We start from the raw sequence: 7844 nt of genomic DNA on the forward strand, positions 1-7844 counted from the left end.
TAAAGGAATGATGTAATGACTGATACCTGTGGTAAAGGAATGATGTAATGACCTGATACCTGTGGTAAAGGAATGATGTAATGACTGATACCTGTGGTAAAGGAATGATGTAATGACTGATACCTGTGGAATGATGTAAGACTGATACCTGTCCTGGTAAAGGAATGATGTAATGACTGATACCTGTGGTAAAGGAATGATGTGAATGACTGATACCTGTGGTAAAGGAACCTTGTCCTGAGACCAGTGGTCCTGACCTGTGGTACCAGTGAATGATGACCCAGACCTGAGACCTGATGACCTGACCTGAGACCAGTGGTAAAGGAATGACCTGAAATGTCCTGAGACCAGTGGTATCCCTGACCTGAGACCAGTGGTCCTGATGACCTGAACCCTGACCTGATACCTGACCCAGACCTGATCCTGACCTGAGACCAGTGAATCCCAGACCTGAACCTGTGTAAAGGAGTGGTCAGTGACTGAACCTCCCAGTCCCTGACCTGAGAACAGTGGTCCTGACCTGACCTGAGACCAGTGGCCCTGACCCAGACCTGAACCCTGACCTGAGACCAGTGGTCCCATCCCAGACCTGAACCTTGTCCTGAGACCAGTGGTCCCATCCCTGACCTGAGACCAGTGGCCCTGACCCAGACCTGAACCCTGACCTGAGACCAGTGGTCCTGACCCTGACCTCCTGAGACCAATCCCTGACCTGAGACCAGTGGTCCTGACCCAGACCTGAACCCTGACCTGAGACCAGTGGTCCTGACCCAGACCTGAACCCTGACCTGAGACCAGTGGTCCTGACCCTGACATGAACCCTGACCTGAGACCAGTGGTCCTGACCCTGACCTGAACCCTGACCTGAGACCAGTGGTCCTGACCCAGACCTGAACCCTGACCTGAGACCAGTGGTCCTGACCCAGACCTGAACCCTGACCTGAGACCAGTGGTCCTGACCCAGACCTGAACCCTGACCTGAGACCAGTGGTCCTGACCCAGACCTGAACCCTGACCTGAGACCAGTGGTCCTGACCCTGACCTGAACCCTGACCTGAGACCAGTGGTCCTGACCCTGACCTGAGACCAGTGGTCCTGACCCAGACCTGAACCCTGACCTGAGACCAGTGGTCCTGACCCAGACCTGAACCCTGACCTGAGACCAGTGGTCCTGACCCAGACCTGAACCCTGACCTGAGACCAGTGGTCCTGACCCAGACCTGAACCCTGACCTGAGACCAGTGGTCCTGACCCAGACCTGAACCCTGACCTGAGACCAGTGGTCCTGACCCAGACCTGAACCCTGACCTGAGACCAGTGGTCCTGACCCAGACCTGAACCCTGACCTGAGACCAGTGGTCCAGACCCAGACCTGAACCCTGACCTGAGACCAGTGGTCCTGACCCAGACCTGAACCCTGACCTGAGACCAGTGGTCCTGACCCAGACCTGAACCTGACCTGAGACCAGTGGTCCTGACCCTGACCTGAGACCAGTGGTCCTGACCCAGACCTGAACCCTGACCTGAGACCAGTGGTCCTGACCCAGACCTGAACCCTGACCTGAGACCAGTGGTCCAGACCTCCCACAGTGTGGACGTGTGTGAGAGATAGAAGGCCTGTTATGGGGTTGTTGTTGCTGTGTCAGAATATAGCTAGTTTTACAACAGACAATGTGGGCATTTGGATGAAGCTGATAACCAGTAGATGTATGTTGACTGTTGAAATAAAATCTGAAAACGGTACACCAGTGGTTTATTTTCTAACATTGACACGCTGAACTTTAACCTCTGTGATTACGATCCTTTACATGATCAATGACCAGGAAGATGAGTTTTCTTCACCATCCTACAGGCCTGGAACAACACTTTACAGTATGAAGCATTCAGCACCTCTTGAGGCTCTACAGTTGGTCTATGGTTGAACCCTGCCTCCAGCCCTCTACAGTTGACATGGTCTATGGTTGAACCCTGCCTCTAGCCCTCTACAGTTGAGACATGGTGGTGAACCCTGCCTCTAGCCCTCTACAGTTGGTCTATGGTTGAACCCTGCCTCTAGCCCTCTACAGTGGTCTATGGTTGAACCCTGCCTGAGCCCTCTACAGTATGATGGTCTATGGTTGAACCCTGCCTCTAACCCCTCTACAGTGGTCGATGGTTGAACCCTGCCTCTAGCCCTCTACAGTTATGATGGTCTATGGTTGAACCCAGCCTCTAGCCCTCTACCTTGGTCTATGGTTGAACCCTGCCTGAGCCCTCTACAGTTGACATGGTCTATGGTTGAACCCTGCCTCTAGCCCTCTACAGTTATTAGGTCTATGGTTGAACCCTGCCTCTAGCCCTCTACAGTTGGTCTATGGTTGAACCCTGCCTGAGCCCTCTACAGTTGGTCTATGGTTGAACCCTGCCTCTAGCCCTCTACAGTTAGTCTATGGTTGAACCCTGCCTCTAGCCCTCTACAGTTGACATGGTCTATGGTTGAACCCTGCCTCTAGCCCTCTACAGTGATGGTCTATGGTTGAACCCAGCCTCTAGCCCTCTACAGTTGGTCTATGGTTGAACCCTGCCTCTAGCCCTCTACAGTTGACATGGTCTATGGTTGAACCCTGCCTCTAGCCCTCTACAGTTAGATGGTCTATGGTTGAACCCCCCTAGCCCTCTACAGTTATGATGGTCTATGGTTGAACCCTGCCTCTAGCCCTCTACAGTTGACATGGTCTATGGTTGAACCCTGCCTCAGCCCTCTACAGTTATGATGGTCTATGGTTGAACCCTGCCTCTAGCCCTCTACAGTTATGATAGGTCTGTGGTTGAACCCTGCCTCTAGCCCTCTACAGTTTGGTCAATGGTTGAACCCTGCCTCTAGCCCTCTACAGCTATGATAGGTAGATGGTATGAACCCTGCCTCTAGCCCTCTACAGTTGGTCTATGGTTGAACCCTGCCTCTAGGTACAGTTGACATGGTCTATGGTTGAACCCTGCCTCTAGCCCTCTACAGTTATGAACTTTAACCTCTATGGTTGAACCCTGCCTCTAGCCCTCTACATGTTAGGTCAATGGTTGAACCCTGCCTCTAGCCCTCTACAGTTGGTCTATGGTTGAACCCTGCCTCTAGCCCTCTACAATGGTCTAAATGGTTGAATGCCTCTAGCCCTCTACAGGAAGTCTATGGTTGAACCCTCTCTAGCCCTCCTACAGGCCTGGTTGAACCCTGCCTCTAGCCCTCTACAGTATGAAGTCTATGGTTGAACCCTGCCTCTAGCTCTACAGTTGACATGGTCTATGGTTGAACCCTGCCTCTAGCCCTCTACAGTTGGTCTATGGTTGAACCCTGCCTCTAGCCCTCTACAGTTGGTCTATGGTTGAACCCTGCCTCTAGCCCTCTACAGTTGGTCTATGGTCTATGGTTGAACCCTGCCTCTAGCCCTCTACAGTTGGTCTATGGTTGAACCCTGCCTCTAGCCCTCTACAGTTGGTCTATGGTTGAACCCTGCCTCTAGCCCTCTACAGTTGGTCTATAGTTGAACCCTGCCTCTAGCCCTCTACAGTTGGTCTATGGTTGAACCCTGCCTCTAGCCCTCTACAGTTGGTCTATGGTTGAACCCTGCCTCTAGCCCTCTACAGTTGGTCTATGGTTGAACCCTGCCTCTAGCCCTCTACAGTTGGTCTATGGTTGAACCCTGCCTCTAGCCCTCTACAGTTGGTCTATGGTTGAACCCTGCCTCTAGCCCTCTACAGTTGGTCTATGGTTGAACCCTGCCTCTAGCCCTCTACAGTTGACATGGTCTATGGTTGAACCCTGCCTCTAGCCCTCTACAGTTGGTCTATGGTTGAACCCTGCCTCTAGCCCTCTACAGTTTGGTCTATGGTTGAACCCTGCCTCTAGCCCTCTACAGTTGGTCTATGGTTGAACCCTGCCTCTAGCCCTCTACAGTGACATGGTCTATGGTTGAACCCTGCCTCTAGCCCTCTACAGTTGACATGGTCTATGGTTGAACCCTGCCTCTAGCCCTCTACAGTTGACATGGTCTATGGTTGAACCCTGCCTCTAGCCCTCTACAGTCTATGACATAGGTCTATGGTTGAACCCTGCCTCTAGCCCTCTACAGTTGACATGGTCTATGGTTGAACCCTGCCTCTAGCCCTCTACAGTTATGATGGTCTATGGTTGAACCCTGCCTCTAGCCCTCTACAGTTGATGATGGTCTATGGTTGAACCCTGCCTCTAGCCCTCTACAGTTGACATGGTCTATGGTTGAACCCTGCCTCTAGCCCTCTACAGTTGACATGGTCTATGGTTGAACCCTGCCTCTAGCCCTCTACAGTTGACATGGTCTATGGTTGAACCCTGCCTCTAGCCCTCTACAGTTGACATGGTCTATGGTTGAACCCTGCCTCTAGCCCTCTACAGTTGACATGGTCTATGGTTGAACCCTGCCTCTAGCCCTCTACAGTTGATGATAGGTCTATGGTTGAACCCTGCCTCTAGCCCTCTACAGTTATGGTCTATGGTTGAACCCTGCCTCTAGCCCTCTACAGTTGACATGGTCTATGGTTGAACCAAGCCTCTAGCCCTCTACAGTTATGATAGGTCTATGGTTGAACCCTGCCTCTAGCCCTCTACAGTTGACATGGTCTATGGTTGAACCCTGCCTCTAGCCCTCTACAGTTATGATAGGTCGATGGTTGAACCCTGCCTCTAGCCCTCTACAGTGACATGGTCTATGGTTGAACCCTGCCTCTAGCCCTCTACAGTTGACATGGTCTATGGTTGAACCCTGCCTCTAGCCCTCTACAGTTATGATAGTGATGGTTGAACCCTGCCTCTAGCCCTCTACAGTTGACATGGTCTATGGTTGAACCCTGCCTCTAGCCCTCTACAGTTGATAGGTCATGGTCTATGGTTGAACCCTGCCTCTAGCCCTCTACAGTTGACATGGTCTATGGTTGAACCCTGCCTCTAGCCCTCTACAGTTGACATGGTCTATGGTTGAACCCTGCCTCTAGCCCTCTACAGTTGACATGGTCTATGGTTGAACCCTGCCTCTAGCCCTCTACAGTTATGATAGGTCGATGGTTGAACCCTGCCTCTAGCCCTCTACAGTTGATATGGTCTATGGTTGAACCCTGCCTCTAGCCCTCTACAGTTATGATAGGTCTATGGTTGAACCCTGCCTCTAGCCCTCTACAGTTGACATGGTCTATGGTTGAACCCTGCCTCAAGCCCTCTACAGTTATGATAGGTCTATGGTTGAACCCTGCCTCTAGCCCTCTACAGTTATGATAGGTCGATGGTTGAACCCTGCCTCTAGCCCTCTACAGTTATGATAGGTCTATGGTTGAACCCTGCCTCTAGCCCTCTACAGTTGACATGGTCTATGGTTGAACCCTGCCTCTAGCCCTCTACAGTTGACATGGTCTATGGTTGAACCCTGCCTCTAGCCCTCTACAGTTATGATAGGTCTATGGTTGAACCCTGCCTCTAGCCCTCTACAGTTGGTCTATGGTTGAACCCTGCCTCTAGCCCTCTACAGTTATGATAGGTCTATGGTTGAACCCTGCCTCTAGCCCTCTACAGTTGACATGGTCTATGGTTGAACCCTGCCTCTAGCCCTCTACAGTTATGATAGGTCTATGGTTGAACCCTGCCTCTAGCCCTCTACAGTTGGTCTATGGTTGAACCCTGCCTCTAGCCCTCTACAGTTGACATGGTCTATGGTTGAACCCTGCCTCTAGCCCTCTACAGTTATGATAGGTCTATGGTTGAACCCTGCCTCTAGCCCTCTACAGTTATGATAGGTCTATGGTTGAACCCTGCCTCTAGCCCTCTACAGTTGACATGGTCTATGGTTGAACCCTGCCTCTAGCCCTCTACAGTTGACATGGTCTATGGTTGAACCCTGCCTCTAGCCCTCTACAGTTATGATAGGTCTATGGTTGAACCCTGCCTCTAGCCCTCTACAGTTATGATAGGTCTATGGTTGAACCCTGCCTCTAGCCCTCTACAGTTATGATAGGTCTATGGTTGAACCCTGCCTCTAGCCCTCTACAGTTGACATGGTCTATGGTTGAACCCTGCCTCTAGCCCTCTACAGTTATGATAGGTCTATGGTTGAACCCTGCCTCTAGCCCTCTACAGTTGACATGGTCTATGGTTGAACCCTGCCTCTAGCCCTCTACAGTTGACATGGTCTATGGTTGAACCCTGCCTCTAGCCCTCTACAGTTATGTTAGGTCTATGGTTGAACCCTGCCTCTAGCCCTCTACAGTTGACATGGTCGATGGTTGAACCCTGCCTCTAGCCCTCTACAGTTGACATGGTCTATGGTTGAACCCTGCCTCTAGCCCTTCTAGCAGTTATGATGGATGGTTGAACCCCCCTACAGTTATGATCGATGGCTCTGTTAAACGAACTTTATTTAACTCTTTGCAAACTGGAAAACATTTATCCGGAGGCTGCATTCATTGTAGCTGGGGATTTTAACAAAGCCAATCTGAAAACAAGACTCCCTAAATTTTATCAGCATATCGATTGCCAACCAGGGGTGGTAAAACCAGTGGATCATTGTTACTCTAATGGCATATAAGGCCCTGCCCCGCCCCTTTCGGAAAAGCTGACCACGACTCCATTTTGCTGATCCCTGCCTACAGGCAGAAACTAAAACAAGAGGCTCCCACGCTGAGGTCTGTCAACGCTGGTCAGACCAAGCTGACTCTACACTCCAAGACTGCTTCCATCACGTGGACTGGGACATGTTTCGTATTGCGCCAGATGGGAATATTGACGAATACGCTGACATGGTTCATTAGAACGTGTTGTTCGAAGATGTCGTTCCCATAGCAACGATAAAAACATTCCCTAACCAGAAACCGTTGATTGATGGCAGCATTGGTGAAACTGAAAGCGCGAACCACTGCTTTTAATCAGGGCAAGGTGTCTGGCAACATGACTGAATACAAACAGTGCAGCTACCCTCCGCAAGGCTATTAAACAAGCTAAGCGTCAGTACAGAGACAAAGTGGAATCTCAATTCAACGGCTCAGACACAAGAGGCATGTGGCAGGGTTACATCAATCACGGACTACAAGATGAAATCCAGCCCAGTCACGGACCAGGATGTCTTGCTCCCAGGCAGACTAAATAGGTTTTTGCCCGCTTTGAGGACAATACAGTGCCACTGACACGGCCTGCAACGGAAACGATGCGGTCCTCCTTCACTGCAGCCGAGGTGAGTAAGACATCTACAAAGGAAACGTGTTAACCCTATGGTTGCAACCCTGCCATCCCAAGCCGCGCCCCTCAGAGCATGATCAACCAGCTGGGTGAACCATGCCTCAATCAATCCCTATACCAGTCTGCTGACATGCTTCAAGAGGGCCACCATTGTTCCTGTTCCCAAGTGCTAAGGTAACTGAGTTGAACCCTGCCCGTAGCACTTACTTCCGTCATCATGAAGTGCTTTGATGGACTTCAAGGACCATATCACCTCCACCCTACCTGACACCCTAGACCCACTCCAATTTGCTTACCGCCCAAATAGGTCCACAGACGATGCAGGACTCAATTACACTGCCAAAGCCCTAACCCACCTGGACAAGAGGAATACCTATGTGAGAATGCTGTTCATCGACTACTCTACGGCATTCAACACCATAGTACCCTCCAAGCATCGTCACTTGATGTAATGGGACCCCGCCCCTGTGCAACTTAACACTGACTTTTGACGGGGCCGCCCCCAGGTGGTGAGGGTAAAACTGTACTTACTGTGATAAGGATCCTCAGCAAGGGGACAAGGGTCGTTCTGAGCCCTCTCCTTCCCTGTCACCACGACGTTAAACACGCTCCA

General features: G+C 51.1%; 1 long non-coding RNA gene across 44 annotated transcripts; it reads right to left on the minus strand.

Moving 5' to 3' along the window:
- Window positions 1-492: 492 nt before the first annotated feature.
- On the minus strand, window positions 493-1583 carry LOC127922049 (uncharacterized). Of its 44 annotated transcripts, none has more exons than XR_008110331.1 (6): window positions 1455-1576; window positions 1221-1417; window positions 903-1042; window positions 777-826; window positions 628-653; window positions 493-520 (listed from the first exon to the last, which is right to left on the minus strand). It is a non-coding gene; the product is annotated as an uncharacterized LOC127922049 (long non-coding RNA). The 44 variants fall into 44 exon arrangements; XR_008110316.1 differs by having other exon boundaries at window positions 628-691; window positions 739-826; XR_008110315.1 differs by having other exon boundaries at window positions 628-665; window positions 713-826.
- Between the last annotated feature and the right edge of the window lie 6261 nt (window positions 1584-7844).

The sequence above is a fragment of the Oncorhynchus keta genome, unplaced genomic scaffold, assembly GCF_023373465.1.
Source record: "Oncorhynchus keta strain PuntledgeMale-10-30-2019 unplaced genomic scaffold, Oket_V2 Un_contig_24430_pilon_pilon, whole genome shotgun sequence".
Classification (NCBI taxonomy): Eukaryota; Metazoa; Chordata; class Actinopteri; order Salmoniformes; family Salmonidae; genus Oncorhynchus; species Oncorhynchus keta.